General features: G+C 49.4%; 1 protein-coding gene across 2 annotated transcripts in view; it reads right to left on the bottom strand.

The window, feature by feature from the left end:
* LOC145414708 (spliceosome associated factor 3, U4/U6 recycling protein-like) overlaps positions 1-20,937 on the bottom strand; it is a 156,945-nt gene that overhangs the window by 52,897 nt on the left and 83,111 nt on the right. The gene's annotated exons all lie outside the window — the stretch shown is intronic.

The raw sequence follows: 20,937 nt of genomic DNA on the forward strand, positions 1-20,937 counted from the left end.
GAGACAAGAGGAGACAGAAGACAAGACAGGAGCAGAGAAGACCTTGAAGAACCTCTATAAGCACAACTACCACCACCCCAACCATCACAACCCCCCATCCCACCCCCACCGCCAGTCAGAAGTAAGGTTATTCTGCTTGATTCTACATGCAGGTATTTTGTGTTGCGGATGGATCTTGCTTTTGGTTAATTTTGAAAGAATCTGACTTTTCTATATCATTCAGTGGCACTTTTTGCCTTTTAGACATACGTGTATAACCATCCCTTTAGCAAAGTACATGTTCATAGATTTTCTTTAACGTATTGTCTGAAGTATTTTCAAACACTCGCGCACACACACACACACACACACACACACACACACACACACACACACACACACACACACACACACACACACACACACACACACACACATACACATACACACATACACATACTGTACACATACACATACTGTACACATACTGTACACATACACAAACACACATACACATTCAAACATGCATACACACACACACACACACACACACACACACACACACACACACACACACACACACGAACACACACACACACACACACACACACACACACACACACACACACACACACACACACACACACACACACACACACACACACACACACACACGTACACACACACACACGAACACACACACACACACACACACACACACACACACACACACACACACACACACACACACACACACACACACACACACCCCACACACACACACACACACATAAACACACACACACACACACACACACACACACACACACACACACACACACACACACACACACACACACACACACACACACACACACACACGACACACACACACACACACACACGAACACACACACACACACACACACACACACACACACACACACACACACACACACACACACACACACACACACACACACACACACACACACACACACACACACACACACACACACACACACACACACACACACACACACACACACACACACGCAAACTTGCCTGTGCGCACGGAGACACACGCTAGCACCCATTCACATGTACACGTGCACACATTTACACATACATAACATCCCATGTATACATGCTTGTATCAACATGCAAACATTCATTCGCACTGACATGCTTACATATTTTAATACATACATAAACATACAAACATACACAAATATATACGTACACACAAACCTACACACATACACACATACGTGCGTACATGCACACATACAAGTGTACCCTCATATATAACTACACGTACGCATGCACATATTCTTATATACTTACATAGACATGCCCACATTGATATATTCCTACATATAAACATGCATACATTCGGGCATACTGTAGGTACGGTACATTTGAACATACCTACAAGCATTAATACTTATGTAAATGCATAAATTCATGCAGAAGTACATTTGTGCGTACACATATAAAAGCATAAGTAGATAATACACACGTACATGATGCGTACACATTAACACAGACTCATATCTGCATGCAAACATACTGTACATATATGACCACATGCATACACATACACATATATAGATTTTGCATGCACATCATTACGTACTTACATACATACACATACTTAGATGCACATAAGCATGCACACTACACACAGGCATACATTTACGGATATTTCCGTGTGCACATAAATACACAAATACTCTACACGTAAATACACATGTACACATGCATAAACGCGCACATATACACACATGCGTACACATTCATTCATTCATTCATCCTTATGCCTTTCCGTTCATATTTTCACTGCCATACACACTTCCCTACTTGCTAACCCCCTCACCCTATGACTTACATTATTATAATCGTCCTATCTGCAGACGATTTTATTCCCATCAGGATAGAATTCTGGAATAGGAGGGGTTGAATGTAACTTTTATTAATCAGAGGATTTCCCTAAGCTGAGTAAAACCGTCCGTAGTAGTAAGAATAACTGAAGATAATGTCTCTCTCTCTCTCTCTCTCTCTCTCTCTCTCTCTCTCTTTATTTCTTACTTTTTACCAAGTTGCCTCCACTACACCACCCCACCTCCCCCTCCTACTTTTCTACTGCCATCACTTCCCCCTCCAACTGCATGCAGTTGGTGCCCCACCACCTTCCCCTCCAACTTCACTGCTCCCATCACGTTCCCTTCCAACTTCATTACTGCCACCACCTCCCCCTCCAACTTCACTACTGCAACCGCTCCCCCGCCGGCTTCACTGCTGCCACCACTCCCCCTCCAGCATCACTGCTGCCACCACACCCCCTCCAACATCACTGCTGCCACCGCTCCCCCTCCAACATCACTGCTGCCACCACTCCCCCTACATCATCATCATTGCTGCCACCACTCCCCCTCCATCATCATCATTGCTGCCACCACTCCCCCTCCATCATCATCATTGCTGCCACCACTCCCCCTCCAGCTTCACTGCTGCCACCACCTACCCCTCCAGCATCATTGCTGCCACCACTCTCTCTCCAGCATCATTGCTGCCACCACCCCCTCTCCAGCATCATTACTGCCACCACCTCCCCCTCCAGCATCACTGCTGCCACCGCCTCCCCCTGCAGCTTCACTGCTGCCACCGCCTCCCCCTCCAATTTCACTTCTACCACCACCTCCCCCTCCAACATCACTGCTGCCACCACCTCCCCTCCAACTCATCGCTCAAATCACCATTCACTCCCACCTGAGTCAAAGCACCCTTATATAATAACCATAACCAGTTTAACCAGCCACTCCTCGATCCCAAGGTTTCTCACTGACCACTTTACAACCTCCCTAAGAACTCTTTCTGAGGCTTTCTCCAAATCCAAAGAAACAAATTACAGCTCCTTTCTCTTTCCTTTATATTTTTTCTGAAGCTGTCGGACAACGAATATTGCATGAATGTCCCCTTTGCCTCTCATAAACCCATACTGCATCTGATCAATATTCCCTCTTTCCTTTACCACACCTTCCAGGACTCTATTCATACATTATCTGATTCAAAGTGTTACGCCTTTATAATTTCTTCTTTCCAGGACCTCACTCTTCTCCTTATACACATATACAGTCACACTGTTCAGCTGGTCATCTGTATCAACACATATATAATCGAATTTATCAAATCAGCAACTAAACCCACTCCTGTACATCCTGAGGTCTTCAACATTTCAGCAATCATCCCAGACACACACCCTGAGCCTCCAACTACATCCTGCGCATTGCCTTGCTCACACTAGCAGCATCAATCAAAGGTCATGGGCCAAGCATTGTGTCCACTGACTCCAAACTATCCCTATTCTAATCAAACTCCTCATTCAGCAACCGATTATAATGATCTTTTTACGCATCTTTAATATCCTCACTGTCCACCGCTACCTTTCCTTCATTGTTCTTCACACACTGCTTACTTATGATTCCCTTGTTTCCTCTCTTCATCTGATTTGCCACCTTAAATATCACGTCTTCCTTTCAACACTGTTGAGGCTATCCAGTAGAAGTCTCTGAGACTCAGGTTTGCCCTGTATATCTCTTTTCTCGCCCTACACATGGCAGTCAAGTATTCCTCTCTGTTTCCACCCATTTTCCATTCCCGGAAAAGCCTTCTCTTCTCCTTAACTGCGGCTTCTACTCCCTCATCCCACCCCCATGCAACCTTGTTTTGGTGGGCCCGTTGTCCATCCACGCAGAATCAGTAATTCTAAAGAAACTGTTTTTGAGAGCTATGTACTGCTCATTAACAATGTCTACTGCTCCCTGTTCAGCCACTACTACTCATCTCTTTATTAAAGGCACCCCTTACTGCTTGTTTTTTCAACTTTCATATTATCCTCTTGGGTGAGAAGGTCCCTTTCTTCACCATCAGCTCTCTCAGCACCACGTCACAGATCAGTAACTTGTGATGCTGCACACACATTCCACTCTTTATCTCGTTTACACCCTTCACCGACCTCCTATGAACCCACCTGACCAGGAAATAATCAATCTGGCTACTGTTACTCCCAGACTCACATGTGATCAACCTACTCTCTTTTCCTAAAAAAGCGTGTTGAACCCTAGGATGGCGAGACGGCAACAACAGATGATGAGATGGCAGCCTAGGATGACATATGACAACTTTGGGCGGCGAGATGTTAACAGTAGAAGATAAGAGAACATGATGGCAACCCTGGGGAGCAAGAATGGCAATCCTGAGAAGCCATCAGCATCTGGATCAAAAGTGGCATAGGAGGCTTTGTAAAACTTTCCCTTAGCGATTTATTTTCCATTACACCCAATCATCCTCTCGCATGCTGTTTATAATTATCATATGGATAGTTTGCATCAGTAACAAGATTAAAGTCAAATGTGTAGACTAAATCGCTAAGGATGAGTTAATATCGAAGCCTCCAAAGCCACATACCCCCCTGTAGCGTGTGTTTGTAGGTAATGTAGCGGGGATGATAGAAGCAGTTATGGGGGCACTTGTATACCGTTACTCTGGTAGGCAATCCACTCCTTTGGCACCTTAAATGTTCCTGTGTTTCCCCAAGCGATAGAGGCTGATGCTAGGGAGAGAGGAGAGACAGAATCAGAACCAGTTGAAAGAACCCAGAAAGGAGATGGGAGCACCAGACAAGACAGGTTACATTTATCTACCTTTCCTTTAGGGTGTGATGTGCGTATTGTTATAGAGACAGCAGAGTAGAGAGGAGTAGAACAGTGAGCTGGAGATGGTTATAGCTTATCGCACCAAATTCACTGTTATACTTTGATAATACCTGAACTATTTTGTGACATACTTGGAACTTGTTTGTGATATACTTTTATTATATTTTTAGGATATAACACTACCATTTCCTAGAGTAACTTAATATGCTGGCGTCATAGCTGCTAATGTAGTTTGTAAATATGCATTGCAAAGGTGAATACTTGTAAGAAAATTCAAGATAATAAAAGAATTTGTTATATATCAAGTTGATTCTGTCTTTTATGGTGTGCTTAGTATTTGTTAGACCATATGGAATTGGGTTATAAGTCTACGGATATAAACCCCATTTTTCAACTACAAAATTTTTCCCAGTGCCGGTGGAGTATAATGAGCTCTATAGCTGGAAAACCCTCATTTCAGATGTTCAGAGTTCGTCTTTTATCTCATGGTTACTATTCTCTAAGTTATTTTTATCTCATAGTTACTTTTATCTCATAGTTACTTTTAACTCATAGTTACTCAGGTTTATGCTTTATATGGCATCTATCAATCCATATCCAGACGCCTTAAGTCCCGTCCAGGCAAACTGCTCGCTTGTGCCCGCGGGCATTGCTCGATCGTCTGGACGGGCCTTTAGTCCCGTAACGGGTGGCCACAAACAAATCTCCATCTCGCCCTGTCCCCTGCCATTTCGCTGCCCTCCCCGCAACTTACATCTCCCTCTCTCATATATCACTTCATACCAGCACTGTTTATACCGTGCTATATACCAGTACTGTCTAGTTATCCGGATTCTTCATCAGTTTAATATATTTTTATCAAGGTTCTTATTCAAATCAGTTTTGTTACCAGCGTATATAGAAAGTCCACATAACTTAGGTCTATAGTGAAACAAAAATAGTTAAAAGTTCCATTACTTCATATGGAACAGATTTGCCAGCTTTGTGACAGAATGCGTTAGGAGAAACATACTGAGGTGGTTTGACCATGTGGAGAGGAGGAAGTGAGAGACTAACTAGGAGAGAGTATGTGAGTGAGGTAGAGGGGGGAAAGGGAGGGATGGAGTAGAGAGGCATATGAGAGAAAGAGGTGTAAGTGGGGGGATGGAGAGACTAACTAGGAGAGTGTATATGAATGATGTGGAGGGGGAAAGAGAAGAGGGAGACCAAGGATTTGATGGAGGGATAGAGATGTATATAAGAGAGGGTGGAAGTAAGTTGAGAGAAGGGCAGCGAAATGATAAGGGACAAGGTGACATGGGGGCGATTTGTTTGTGGCCACCCCTTAGAGGGTTAGGGAGTCTGGCTATAAATAGATAAATAGAGAGAGAGGCCTTTTTGTCCAGCCATTTTCAGTGACGTTATTCCATTTACTTATGCCTTAAAAGAGATTCAAATATCAATTACTTTTGTACTGTTATCAAAGTCATTCCAAAAGTATTTCATAGTGATCTTGGCCAAAATCAGAATTTTTCAATCAGGTAGGCACAATCCCCTTATCAAAGCTTATCACCAGCTATGAATGTGGCCCATATATTAACGAATCTGAAGGCTGGATTGATTTAGATAGGGATGGATAGGTGGATGGATTGATGGGAAGGTTGTATTGATTTAGTTATGGATGAATGGATGAATGAATGGATAGACAGATAGATGGATGGATGGATGGACGAGTGGGAAGCCTGGACTGATTTAGTTAGGGAGAGGGAGTGGGGATCAGTTTTCCATGGAGAAGGAAAAGAAAAAAACAAAACAAAATTCCAGTATCGTTTTCTCCATAGATAAACAGATACATGATAATTTTCACTTCTTCGTGACTAGCATAAGTCATTCTAAGTGACTCTGGAGATATCGTAACAACTCTCCCTCAGCGACTTAATGTATACAGTACAGTTCAGTTTCCCCTTATTTTTTATTGATACCAAATAACTAAAATACAGTACCAGTTTCAGCCGCAACCTTAGTGGGGCCATGGTGGCAGAGTGAGTAGAGAGGTGGCTTGCCACCTAAAAGACCCGGGTTCAACTCCCGGAGGATAGAGGAACATTTAAAAATGTGACAGTGTCCGTAGTGGCCTGTTATTTGGACCCGGATTAGACTCCCGGATGACATAGAGGTTAATTGAGAAAGTTTGGCAGTCACTTAGTGGCCTGCCCGGTGGTGGGGGTGTGGGCAGTCACGTAGTTGACCTGCCGGGGGGGAATGTAAAAGTCTACACTACACACACGTCACACACACACTGACCCACATCCACTAAGACACACACAGACACTGACCCACATCCACTAAGACACACACAGACACTGACCCACATCCACTAAGACACCCCCCCACACACAGACACTGACCCACATCCACTAAGACACACCCGCACACACACACTGACCCACATCCACTAAGACACACAGACACTGACACACACACACACGAGATATATACACCTACAGACAGACGCACAGAACATATGCAAAAAGGTAGGGCATGGAAACTATGGGGGTTTTATTTCAAAGTCCAAAAAATCCAATACCTTTTTTTGGAGTAAGAAATAAAACCCCCTACCCTTCCACCCCCTACCCTAATGCATAACCCCCACCTGTGTGCCTTAGTACATGTATGTGTCTATGTCTGTCCGTCTCTTAGTGTGTGTAGGTATGTGTAAGTGCTTGTGTGTGTATGCGTAGCAGGTCACTACGGACCAACCACAAAGTGTTAAACATTCCTGTGTAACCCCCGGGAATCGAACCCAGGTCATTCCAATCAGCAAGCCAAGCCTATACAGACTCGACCATCACGGTTACATTTGGTGGGGATGTGGAACATCTACTGTATTTTCCTTATTTGTTACCTGCTCAAAACAAGGGAATACTGAAGTGTAACATGCAGAATAAGTTGCTAATGAAGAGTTGTTACGATCATAGAACCACTTAGAACACATAGGACTATAATTTAATGCTTGTCACGAAGAAGTAAAGTGTATCGTGTATCTACTTATATACAATTAGGAAGCAAATAAAAATAGGGCTTAGTATTTTTTCCTCTTTTTTATTTTGAATAATTTACAATTCTTTCCTTACCTCCACTGTTATTTTTATTTACCGCATCTGTCAGGCTCCTATGACACTCGGCTGGACCAAATCGCCTGTTGTCACCTGTAAAGAAATGCTAGAGTTGTTCCAGTTATGCAGGGATGAATGGCGACAGAGTATTAACTCTCTAAGGCTCCCATGACTCACTCTCAGCACAGTAAAATCGTCTGGTTTAACTGGAATGTCAGAAGAAGAATTGTCCCGAACATCAGTGGGTTAATAAATACCTAAGTTAACCCTTTACTGCTCGGAAGTGCTCTATGTCCAGCTGAAGGGGGCACTATGCTGATCGAGTGAGAGATTCATGGGAGCCTGGGAGAGATAATACGATATTTTACTCAATTTAACTTGGCTAAAAATTCACTTGCCATCTCCCCATCATGATTTCTGACCTGTAGCAATACATTAATACTAGAATACGATGCTCGTCACGATGAAATGCTATGAAATGGATGCAGGGCCGTAGTATTGTCTCACTCTGCCTCTGAGCAACGGGAAATAACCTACGAGAGGACTAAATATTCCACCCAGTTAATCTATACTTACGACACAGCATTCAAAATAGCGAGAGAGGGCAATTTTAGGCCAAGTTAGAGTTAAAAAAGAGGTGTCGACCGCTTGACTTCTTCCCGACGCAGCAACGCAGCGGTGGCGCCATCTTATGCGAGGAATGCTAGCATTTCATGTCAAATCAGTACGAGGACTCATATCAGTTTTTTCGAAATTGAGGGGTTAGATAAAAATTTCATTGAGCCCTTCCATAAGATAAGGCAACCCAAAGCTGAATAACATCGTCTGAAGGTATCAATAATAATATATAAAATGTCTACATGATATAAAAACATATGTTCACCTCCAGGACTCGATCCGTGGTCTTAGAACAGCGCATTCCATCTGCTGACGTCTTTTTGTTTTTGTTTTTACTCTTTCTCATTGCTAAACTTCAGACGATTTCAAGGAGCTTAAGAAAACCCTCTCAAGATGATGGGACAGAAATAGTCTTCATTAACTCCCAGACTGAGAACAACTTATTAACTTTGTTCAAATTAATATCACACCCCACCTAACCTCACTCCAACCCCCAGCATCCCCACCCAACCCCACTGCACCGAACCCATCCCCGATCCTACCCCACTGCACCCCACCCAGCCCCAATCCTACCACACTCCACCCTACCGAGTCCCAATCCTACCCCACTACATCCCACTCAACCTAGATCCTATCCCACTGGACACCACTTGGCCTCGATCCTACCCCACTGCACCCCACCCAACCCCCTATCCTACCCCCCTGTACCCCACCCAACCCCGATCCTACCCCACCGCACCCCACCCAACCCCCGATCCTACACCACTGCACCCCACCCATCCCACATCCAACGCCACTGCACCCCACCCATCCCATATCCAACGCCACTGCACGCCACCCAACCCCGATCCTACCCCACTGCACCCCACCCAACCCCGATCCTACCCCACCGCACCCCACCCAACCCTGATCCTACCCCACTGCACCTCATCCAACCCCTATCCTACCCCACTGCACCCCACCCATTCCCCATCCAACTCCACTGCACCCCACCCAACCCCGATCCTACCCCAATGCATCCCACCAAACCCCTCTCCTATCCCACTGCACCCCACCAAACCCCTCTCCTACCTCACTGCACCCCATCCAACTCCAATCCTACCCTACTGCACCCCACCCAACCCCTATCGTACCCCACTGCACCCCACCCATCCCCTATCCAACTCCAATCCTACCCTACTGCACCCCACCCAACCCCAATCGTACCCCACTGCACCCCACCCATCCCCTATCCAACTCCACTGCACCCCATCCAACCCCGGTCCTACCCCACTGCACCTCATCCAATCCCTATCCTACCTCACTGCACCCCACCCATTCCCGATCATACACCACTGCACCCCATCCAACGCCGATCCTACACCACTGCACCCCATCCAACCCTGATCCTACCCCTCTTCACCCCACCCAACCCAGATCCTACCCCACTGCACTCCACCCAACCTCGATCCTACCCCACTGCACCCCAACCAACCCTGATCCTACCTCACTGCATCCCACCCAACCCCTATCCTACCCCACTGCACTCCACCCAACCCCGATCCTACCCCACTGCACCCCACCCAGTCCCGATCCTACCCCACTGCACCCCACTCAACCCAGGTCCTACCCCACTGTACCCCACTCAACCTTGATCTTACCCCACTGCACCCCAATCAACCCCGATCCTACCCAAATGCAGTTCACTCAACCCTGATCCTACCCCACTGCACTCCACCCAACCCCATTCCTACCCCACTGCACCCCACCCAACCCCATTCCTACCCCACTGCATCCCATCCAACCCTGATCTTACCCCATTGCACCTCATCCAACCCCGATCCTACCTAACTGCACCCGACCAAACCCGATCCTACCCCACTGCACCGCACCCAGCCCCAATCCTACCACACTCCACCCCACCCAGTCCCAATCCTACCTCACTGCATCCCATCCAACCCCAATCCTACCTAACTGCACCCCACCAAACCCGATCCTACCCTACTGCACCCCAACCAACCTCGATCCTACCCCACTGCACCCCACCCAACCCCGATCCTACCCCACTGCACCCCACCCAACCCCGATCCTATCCCACTGCACTCCACCCAACTCCGATCCTACCCCACTGCACCCCACCCAACTCCGATCCTACCCCACTGCACCCCACCCAACCCGACTCCCTGCCTAGACACCGTCTGATGCAGAGCTCTGACCGTTTTCCCACTGGTGCTGGACTCAGTCTTATTTACTAGTGGCGATTTTTCGCCTTTTTTCTCAGCTTTTGCCACCTAAGAGACTTAGTCTCTGGCACTGAGAAAGGTTTTTTAGACGTTTTTCCAGGTTTTCCTGGGACTCTGTCTCTGTTTGCCTGTGTGTGATTGGCAGTTTTTTTTTTTTTTTTTTTTTTTTTTTTTTTTTTTTGCCTGCCGTTAGTGTCCCTCACTGTAGTACGACGCCGAACCCTGAAGGGGTGCCGTTAGGGCACTTCCATGAAGGGGGACCTTTAGGGCCTGGTTATAGGAGGCAGTGAGGGCGGCTCTGTTAGTTTAGGGAAGACCCGAAAGGGGCAGTGGCTGGGCCTCCCATCGCCCTTTAGAGGGCGGGGAGCATAGGTTGCCCGTCACTGTAGGGACCTTGGCCACTTTTGCTGTTTTTTGTTTGTGCTGTTTGAGTGGTTGTGTGTGTGAGGTGTGTGTGTGTGTGTGTGTGTGTGTGAGGTGTGTGTGTGTGTGTGTGTGTGTGTGTGTGTGAGGTGTGTGTGTGTGTGTGTGTGTGTGTGTGTGTGTGTGTGTGTGTGTGTGTGTGTGTGTGTGTGTGTGTGTGTGTGTTGACTGAGTTTTTCGCTGCTTGTGTGTGCAGCATGAAGGGATCTTGCATCCCTAGGCCCCAGGGGCATTCCCACCTCCCGCTCCCTCAGTCGAGGCTCTCCAACCCGTGTCCTGCTACAGGCACGAAGCGGGAGCGTCATTTTTCAGACTCTAGCTCCCACTCGTCAGCTCACGAGGTTTCTTGTGTTGACCCCTCTCTACCTAAGTCTACGGGAGTGGTGCCTCGCTTGCGTGGTACTTCAATCCGTACTGCTAAGGCAGCCCGCCGACATGAGGCTATGGAGGAGGTTGCTCCTGCTCCATCCTCTCTCTCTTCCACCAAGGGCACTTCAGCTTCCCTACGTGCGGCTGCCAGCCCTGCTCCACGGCAAGGCACCCCCATGACCCGAGCCCTCGGTACGCAGCCTCGCGCTCCCACCTGCACACCCTCTCACGAGCCCAGGCCGGCTAGGTCTGCTCGTATTCCCAAGCAGCTGGAGGTCCCGTCGGAGGCTCCTGCTGCTACTCCGATCTCCCCCTCTTCTGATCCTGCTCTGCATGATGATGAGGGTTTCACCCCCGTGGCACGCAAGGGATCGAGGCGTGGTCGCCAGGGAAACGGCCCTTCTCCGGCAGTATGTACTGGGCCTCCTCTCAGGGGTCCCCTTGCTGCTCGTCCCTCCATGTCAGTAGCTGTGCGTTTGCCGCCCCGCTCTGCATTCCCAGCGTTCCGTGTGCCAGTCCAGGACAGGCATGCGACGAGTTACGACACCGTGGCTGCACTAGAGCGTCACCTGCCAGGGCTACGCTGCTCCAACCTGATAGGACGGGATGGAAGCTCGGTGTTGGTGCCAAAGGACGAGGGAGCTTACGACCTCTTGAGAACATCTCTGCAGGACGAGGCCTCCCCTGTCAAGCTAGTCGAGCTGACGCCCGGCCAACAGTCAACGAAGGAAGTCGTCATGGGTTATCCCTTGCGGATGCCTGTGGAGATACTGCTACAACACCCTCAGGTCGAAGAGGCAACCCGCTGCCAGAAAGCACGGACCAGGGAGGAGACTCGACAGGTCATCGTCACCCTGCGGGGTCCTCTGATCCCTGTGATCGACCTGGGGAACTGGGGAGAATATCACCTTCGCCCCTTCACCCTGGAGCCACTCCATTGCTACAGGTGCCAGCGATACGGGCACCACAGAGCCACTTGCAACCGAGCCACAGTCTGTGGGATATGCAGCAGCCCGTACGAAACAGAGAGGTGCATGGCCAAGTTCAAGGCCAAGGAAGCTGTCTCTACCCGCTGCCCCAACTGCTCGGGAAAACATCATGCGTGGCACCCCAGCTGCCCAACCAGATTTGCACTTGTCGATCGAGGGCGAGAACGCCAAGTTACCTGGGTGAAGGAGAAACAGGCAAGCAGCAACAAACCGGCACCTCCGGGAACTTTCATTTGGGGGCAGCAACGCCGTCCAGCAGAGACTGCACCCCCAGTGCTAGACGAGGCAGCATTTCCGCCCCTCCAACCTGCTCTCACTCGTCACACGACAACTGCGGAGGTCCATCACCCTCCTCCCCCCCCAGTTCGGCAGACAGTCGAGGAGTTTACTCCACCCACGACCCACACCACGGGCTCTCCTCTCATAGTCTTCACCAGGGAAGAATTGCGTACGCTGGGGACGGAAATTGCTACAAGCTTGGCTCAGATGCTAGGGATGCTTCTCGGCAGGCCTCTGGAAACGGCACCATTGGTACAGGCTGTGAATGTCATCGTCGACCAAGTGGTGGAGGCAAAACAACACCCGCGCTCTTCTTCCCTGGTACCTCCTGCATCATCTCCCACACAGACAACTGTGGAAGAGCCGCTACCCACCCAGCTTCCTCTGCCTTGCCCTCATATGCCAGTCAACATTCCTTCGGGGCTCACACCAGCCACAGCTGCGATCGAGGAAGAGCGCAGGGCCCTTGGCCTCCAGACAGATCATCCCCAGTGCCAGACACTGCTGCCAGCCTCCGAGTCCTACAGTGGAACTGTTTAGGGGCATGGAGCAAGCTCGCCCACCTTCAGGAGGCGGCTGCCAGGGACCGCCCTCATGTAATTCTTCTGCAAGAGACCCTGCTCCCGGATAATACCACTTTTCGTCTCTCGGGTTACACCACCCATCTCCTTCCGTATGTTCGTGGCGTCACATGGGGATGTGCCACTCTGGTTCAGGACCACATTGCGTGCACGGATTGTGAGCCCCCTCCTTTCTGTGGACCTGGTGTGGAGGTCCAGGGCGTGGTTCTCCATCTGGCTACGTCGCCCCTGACGGTATATAATGTATACCGGAGCCAAAGGGGCACCCTGGAGTTGGAAGACCTGTTCCCCCAGGCTGCCAGGGGAGCCATGTACATAGGGGGCGACTTTAACGCCCACCACGCCTTTCTATCTTCGCTTCTTCAGTCCAATGAAGCAGGACGGCACATCTCTTTGGTTCTGGAGGAGATGGGTGGTGTCTCCCTATTAAATGATGTGGCAGAGGCCACCCATATTGTGGGAGGTCGCCTCGATCTCTCCCTAGTGTCAGCATCACTAGCAGGCTTGGCATCGTGGTCACTCCACCCCTACCTTGCAAGTGATCATTTTGCCCTTATTGTTTACCTGCCTCTCGCTCCCCTCCCGCCACCCCCACCTCCTCCACCACGGTGGGACCTACGCAAAGTGGACTGGATGGCCTTTGCCCGTGCTCTCACGGCGGCCTTTGAGACATCTCCTCCAGCCTCAGACCTCGAGAGCAGAGCAGATCAGGTAACAAATATTTTGGCACAAGCTGCTTCTCTTGCTATCCCGCTGTGGCAGCGCTCGACAAGGTGCTACAGAGACGGCAGGTTCTACTGCGACAGGGTCAAGGAACTGAACCGGAGACTCAATGCGGCACGCAAGCAGTACCGACGGCGCCGTACATCTCCGCACCGCCAGTACCTGATTGCCATCACGCAGCATGTGGCTTCAAAGAAGAGCCGCCTTAGGGAGGAGGCATGGATCAGATGGTGTCGTACCCTAGACTCTCACTCCACTCTCCGTGAGATGTGGAGGAGAATCAGGTCCGTCTCTGATCCACGCCCTCCTCGCCCTCCCTCCCATCCTGACCCTGCCGCTGAGGCCAGCCGTCTTGCTCAGCACTTCGCTGACCGCTCTGCCTCTCCTAATCTCCCGCAGTCTGGCAGAGCCCTACAGGTGCAGCTGTCCGCCTCTCGTGCTGCAGCAATTCAGGCAGCGTGTGATAGGCCTGACCCTGCTGACTGTCCGATCACCAGTGGGGAGCTCCATAAAGTGCTGCAGCACAGGGAGAACACTGCGCCGGGGCTCGACGGGCTCATATACTCTCTCCTGTCACATGCTGGAGATTGTGGTAGAGAACGTCTACTTGATCTGCTCAACCTCTCGTGGTCTGAGGGGCATCTGCCGAGGTCGTGGAAGGCAGTTGTTATCCACCCAATTCCGAAGTCTCGTGATCCCGCCGCCATGCGCCCCATCTCCCTTCTCAGCTGTGTTGCTAAGACGGCTGAGAGGGTTGTGCGGGCTCGGCTTGCTTGGCAGCTGGGACCGCTGCACCCAAGGATTTACGCCTACCATCCAGGTAGGAGTACCACCCACTGCCTCGCGTCATTCCTTGGGGAGCTGAGGGGAGGAAGGGGAATGGCTGTCTTCCTCGACCTCGAGAAAGCCTTTGAACTGGCAAGCCCCACTGTAATCCTGGCAGCTCTTGTGGCCAGGGGTGTGGAAGGCAGGCTCCTGTCCTGGATCCAGGATTTCTTTAACGATCGATCCGCAGGGGTCCGACTCCAGGGACACCTTTCCCCTTTTCACCTACATCCTAACGGCACCCCCCAGGGGAGCGTTTTAAGCCCTCTCCTTTTTAACATCCTTATGGAGGGGCTCTTAACTGTAGACTATGGGCCTGGCATTACCCTCCTCTGCTATGCGAACGATCTGGCCCTTGTCTTTACTAGGAGGGACTGCTTCACGCAGGCGGACTTGGCCCTTTCTCGGTTGCACGCCAAGTGTACTGAGCTAGGGCTGAAGATTAATTTTAATAAGACAAAGTGTCTGCCCTTTGGACTCCGTCCCCCAGACTTTCCTATGCTGCTTGGGGGGCAGCAGCGCTCTCTTGTCACTGTCCATCAGTATCTGGGAGTCTGGCTTGACAGGGGTTTTACTTTTGCCTGCCATGTTCGGTACCTGCGGGAGCGTGCTTCCACCAGACTGGCTGCTCTCCGCTATCTCTCCAAGTGGAGTTTGGGGGCGTCGTACTCAGTCCTCCAAACATTTTATATACATGCCATCCGATCCCTGGTGGACTACAGTGCCATCTGTTTGACCGGACTCGCTCCACCAGTCTCCAGATCTCTGGAGGTTATACAGAACAATGCACTCTGTATCATGCTGGGTGCTCCACCCTGGACCTGGATTGTCAATCTCCGTATGGAGAGTGGTTTGCCGTCTCTGGCGCATCGTGTTGCGCTACGAGCGGCAGTCATCACTCTGCAGCTGATACGGTGTCGGCCCCACCTGCCTGTCTCTGCCCTCCTACGACATCTTTTGTGCCGCCCACCCAAGCCTGCCACTCAGCGTGACTGGGCCCGGACTACAACTGCTGTTATCCATGGACTGGGAGCTGCTGCGAGCCTCTGCCAAGATCCTGACTCTCCCTTTCCTGGGTACACTGATCCACCACCATGGGACCCCCCTCTTTTTAAATTTGTATGCCCCTCTGAAGCCAAACCTCGAACTTCCATTCCTGCACTCCTCTGTCAAGAGGGTCTTAGTCGGGTTGCGGCTCTAGATTCACCAGACTCAGCCACTTATTTTACGGATGGTTCAGTATCCTCTGATGGCTCTGCTGGGGCAGCCTTTGTCTCTGGGCAAACAATTGAATCTTGGCAACTCTCCCAGGGTGTATCCGCTTTCCAGGCAGAGCTTGCTGCCATCCTGGGTGCATTGCGCCACGCTCATCACCATCATCATCACCGTGTCATAATTCACACAGACTCACTTTCCTCCCTTCAGAGGCTAAGATCTTTCTCCCTTAAGGACAACGTCTTTCTTCTGACGGCGATTTTTACTTTTGCATCCCTTCTCGTCCGTAGGGGTGCCACTATTATTCTCCATTGGCTCCCAGGTCATGTTGGAATCAGCGGCAATAAGCGTGGTGATGACGCAGCACGCTCAGCTTGCTCGCTTCCTGAAATCACATTTCAACTGCGCCCCAGCCTATCGCACATCATTAGCACTCTCACTGCTACTATTAGCAGGCAGTCTCGAGAGGAACATCAGCTTTTGGTTATAGAAGGCTCTTGCTCTGCTACATGGTATGCCACCGCCACATCATATTCTCTTTTGTTGCCCTTTAAAGGCATACCCAACTATATTGTAGTGAGGCTCAGGCGTTTGCGTCTGGGGTTTCCATGCTACAAACAAATTGTCGGTACAGAGCCAGACCCATGCACCCATTGTTTGGTCACATCTGAGGAGCCACTCATTCACTATCTTCTTTACTGCCCAGCCACTACCATGCTCAGGTCTCACCCTGACACGACTTTTGCTCGGACAGGGGATGATTTCATGGATGCCGCTGGCATCGTTGCACGTGCTCCTTTACAATTATTACTCACCACAGTCAGGGAATACCCACCCCCTCGATAATTCAAGCTCGCGCAAGTTTAGCGCATCTCTGACGGGCTCTTTGTTTGCCCGTGTCCCAGCATTGCTCGGACGAATATCACAAAAAAAAAAACACCACCCAACCCCGATCCTATCCCACTGCACTCCACCCAACTCCGATCCTATCCCACTGCACCCCACCCAACTCCGATCCTACCCCACTGCACCCCACCCAACACCGATCCTACCCCACTGCACCCCACCCAACCCAGATCCTACCCCACTGCACCCCACCCAACCCCAATCCCACCCCACTGCATCCCACCCAAACTCGATCCTACCCCACTGCACCCCACCCATCCCCCATCCAATTCCATTGCACCCCATCCAACAACGATCCTACCCCACTGCACCTCATCTAACACCGAGCGTACGTCACTTCACCCCACCCAATCCTGATCCTATCCCACTGCACCCCATTCAACCTCAATCCTAACCCATTGCACCCCACACAACCCAGATCCTTCCCCACTGCACCCCACTCAACCCAGTCCTACCGCACTACATCCCACCCAAACCCGATCCTACCCCACTGCATTCCACCCAACCCTAATCCTAACCCACTGCACCCCACCCAACCCCATTCCTACCCCACTGCATCCCATCCAACCCCGATCCTACCCCACTGCACCCCATCCAACCCCGATCCTACCCCCCACCCAAAACCTATCCTACCTCACTGCACCCCATCCAACACCGATCTTACCCCACTGCATCCCACCCAACCCCGCTCCTACCCCACTGCACCCCACCCAACCCCGATCCTATTCCACTGCACCCCACCCAACTCCGATCCTACCCCACTGCACCCCACCCAACCCCGATCCTATTCCACTGCACCCCACCCAACACCGATTATACCCCACTGCATCCCACCCAACCCCATTGCACCCCACTCAACCCCGCTCCTACCCCACTGCACCCCACCCAACTGCGATCCTACCCCACTGCACCCCACCCAACTCCGATCCTACCCCACTGCACCCCACCCAACCCCGATCCTACCCCACTGCACCCCACCCAACCCCTATCCTACCCCTCTGCACCCCACCCAACTCAGATCCTACCCCACTGCACCCCACCCAACCCTGATCCCACCCCACTATACCCCACCCAACACCGATCCTACCTCATTGCACCCCACCCAACCCCGATCCCACCCCACCCAACACCGATCCTACCCCATTGCACCCCACCCAACCCCTCTCCTACCCCACTGCACCCCACCCAACTCGGATCCTACTCTCCTTCAATATATCTCTTGAAAAAATATTAAAACGGGGTGATTAAAAAATGTTATCCCTTTCATGGATTATGGAGTGCTTCTGGATGCAGTGTTGTGTAGCTTTCAGATATGAGGTAGGGTAGGGTAGGTATTGAGGGAAGTAGGTAGGTAAGGTAAGGTAGGGTAGAGTAGGGTAGGGAAGGGTAGAGGAGAGTGGTGTTGGGTAGGGCAGAGTAGAGTAATGTAGGGTGGGGTAGGGTAGGGTAGGGTACGGTAGTTTATAGGACAGTTGTGTAGGGTAGGGTAGGGTTAAGTAGTCAGATAAGACAGGTTAGGTTTGGTAGAGCAGTTTCAGATAGGGTTGATTATAGTAGGGTAGGGAAGTCAGACTAGGTAGGTTAGGATTGTTAGGGAAGTGTAGGGTACATTAGGGTAGGGTATAGTCAGACGAGGTAGATTAGGAAGGGTAGGGCATGGGAGGGGAATCAGTAAAGGTAGATTAGTTTTGATATGGTAGTTTAAGGCATTTTGGGTAGGGTACTATATTTTTCGAGCGGGAGGGGTTAGATATAAATTTCCCTGAGCCCTTCCATAAGACAAGGCTACTCAAAGCTGAATAAAATCTCCTGAAGGTGGCATTAATAAACCGTGAAAAAGTTTACATGACATAACATCATCTGGCCACCTCCGAACTCGAATCATGGCGCGTAGGACACACCGCTCTCAATCAGATTCCAGCATTTTTTTTTTACTCATACTCTTTGCAGGCTTCAAACGATTTCCTGCGTCTTAAAATAGAAAACTCTCAAGATGACGCGATAAACACATTAACCCCTTCAGGCCGATGCGGACAGGTGTTATGGAGCCTAATTAATCTTACTGTGACACCTGTATTTATTATTTTACCTCCTGGGGATATAATTCATGATGACAAGAAATCTACCTTAAGCTCAGTAAACTCGTCTGGTGAGAGAGAGAGAGAGAGAGAGAGAGAGAGAGAGAGAGAGAGAGAGAGACGTCACCAGAATGAGAGGGTTGAAATAATCTGAAAATAATGTGTGTGTGTGTGTGTGTGTGTGTGTGTGTGTGTGTGTGTGTGTGTGTGTCTGTGTGTGTGTAAATATATGTGTGTGTGTGTGTGTATGTGTGTGTGTCTGTGTGTGTAAATGTGTGTGTGTGTGTGTGTGTGTGTGTGTGTGTAAATATGTGTGTGTGTGTGTGTGTCTGTGTGTGTGTAAATATGTATGTGTATGTGTGTGTGTGTGGGGGGGGTGTAAATGTGAGTGTGTGTGTGTGTGTGTGTGTGTGTGTGTGTGTGTAATGTGTGTGTGTGTGTGTGTGTGTATGTGTAATGTGTGTGTGTGTGTGTGTGTGTGTGTGTGTATGTGTAATGTGTGTGTGTGTGTGTGTGTGTGTGTAATGTGTGTGTGTGTGTGTGTAAGAGAGAGAGAGAGAGAGAGAGAGAGAGAGAGAGAGAGAGAGAGACATAAAAAAGACGTCACCAGAATGAAATGATATGAAAATGCTATGTGTTTTGTCATTACTCACGTGCATTGCCAAATATTCACTTTGAGCATTCATCTTCTGTCAGCCACTCTCCCTGCCTTCCACCTCCATTCTTCTAACGCAGTGTATCCAAGCCTGGTCCTGACTTTGCCTTGGTCCTGTTTGGCTTCACCTTTAGGGTAAACTTTCGTAGGTGGTCAGCCTTTGGTTCTCTCTCTGAAAAAAAGATAGTATCCGTATATTGTATTATTAGTGCTACTGCTGGGAATGAGGCGGGCAGAAGAGGCAGAGAAAGGGAGGAGGGGAAGAAAATGAACATTAAAAAAATAAATAAATAAAATAAATTACGGAGACTTGTCATCGGGATATCCAGTAAAATGGCCTTTGGTTCTTTCCCTGCATGAATAAATATACATTGGAATAATAACGATCGTCTTCAGTATTTGATATTATGTTAGTCCATATTCTCAAAAGTAAGAAGCTAAAGGAGTATGAAAGACCCCTGTATTTGACGGTAACTATTGGAAAACTTGTGAGCATCAGATATACAAGCCAGGATGCCATATTTTTAGTTCAGTATTAAACTTGGAAGCGTTCAGAGAGCGCATACCCCCGCTAATGCCATTGCCATTAAAAAAGGATCCTGATCTGGATCCGTGGATATAGGATCCGGCGCCGGATCTGTCCCAAAATTTTTTGAATTCTTTCTTGGTCGATGGCCCACCTCCCCACAAAATTTCATTGAAATTCATTGAAAACTTTTGGAGATATTGTGCGGAAAACTCTGGATCCGAATCGGGATCAGCCCCCAACGTTAATCATTTCTTCCTTGGCCCATAATCCACCCTTTCACAAAGTTATATCAAAACCCGCTCATAACTTTTTGAGTAATTTTGCTGACAGACATACAAACAAACAGACAAACAAACAAACAGATGCCGACCAAAACATAACCTCCTTGGCCGAGGTAAATTTATCTCACACGTACAGTCGCCCCAAGAAGTGATGGCAGAGTTTCAGATTGCTTCGGTCACTGCACTGCCATACGTTCAATGAAAGTGAATATAAGGTAAACATTCAATGCCTTCATCATGTCATATCAAATAAAATATATATTACATCACGCTAAGAATTATGTAAAATGAGTAACAGGAGGCAGTGATATATTAGAAGTTAACACTTATATAGTTACCTTTCCCGATTTGAATGACTGAAATGTATTACTCCGCGCGCGGTGGGCAGTAGGGCTATAACTCCGTGTTCCTGATTTGTTTCCCAGGATTTCAAATACAGATGCTCTACTGTA

Source organism: Coenobita brevimanus, chromosome 100 (assembly GCF_032717465.1).
Source record: "Coenobita brevimanus isolate Jiangsu-jjx chromosome 100, ASM3271746v2, whole genome shotgun sequence".
Classification (NCBI taxonomy): Eukaryota; Metazoa; Arthropoda; class Malacostraca; order Decapoda; family Coenobitidae; genus Coenobita; species Coenobita brevimanus.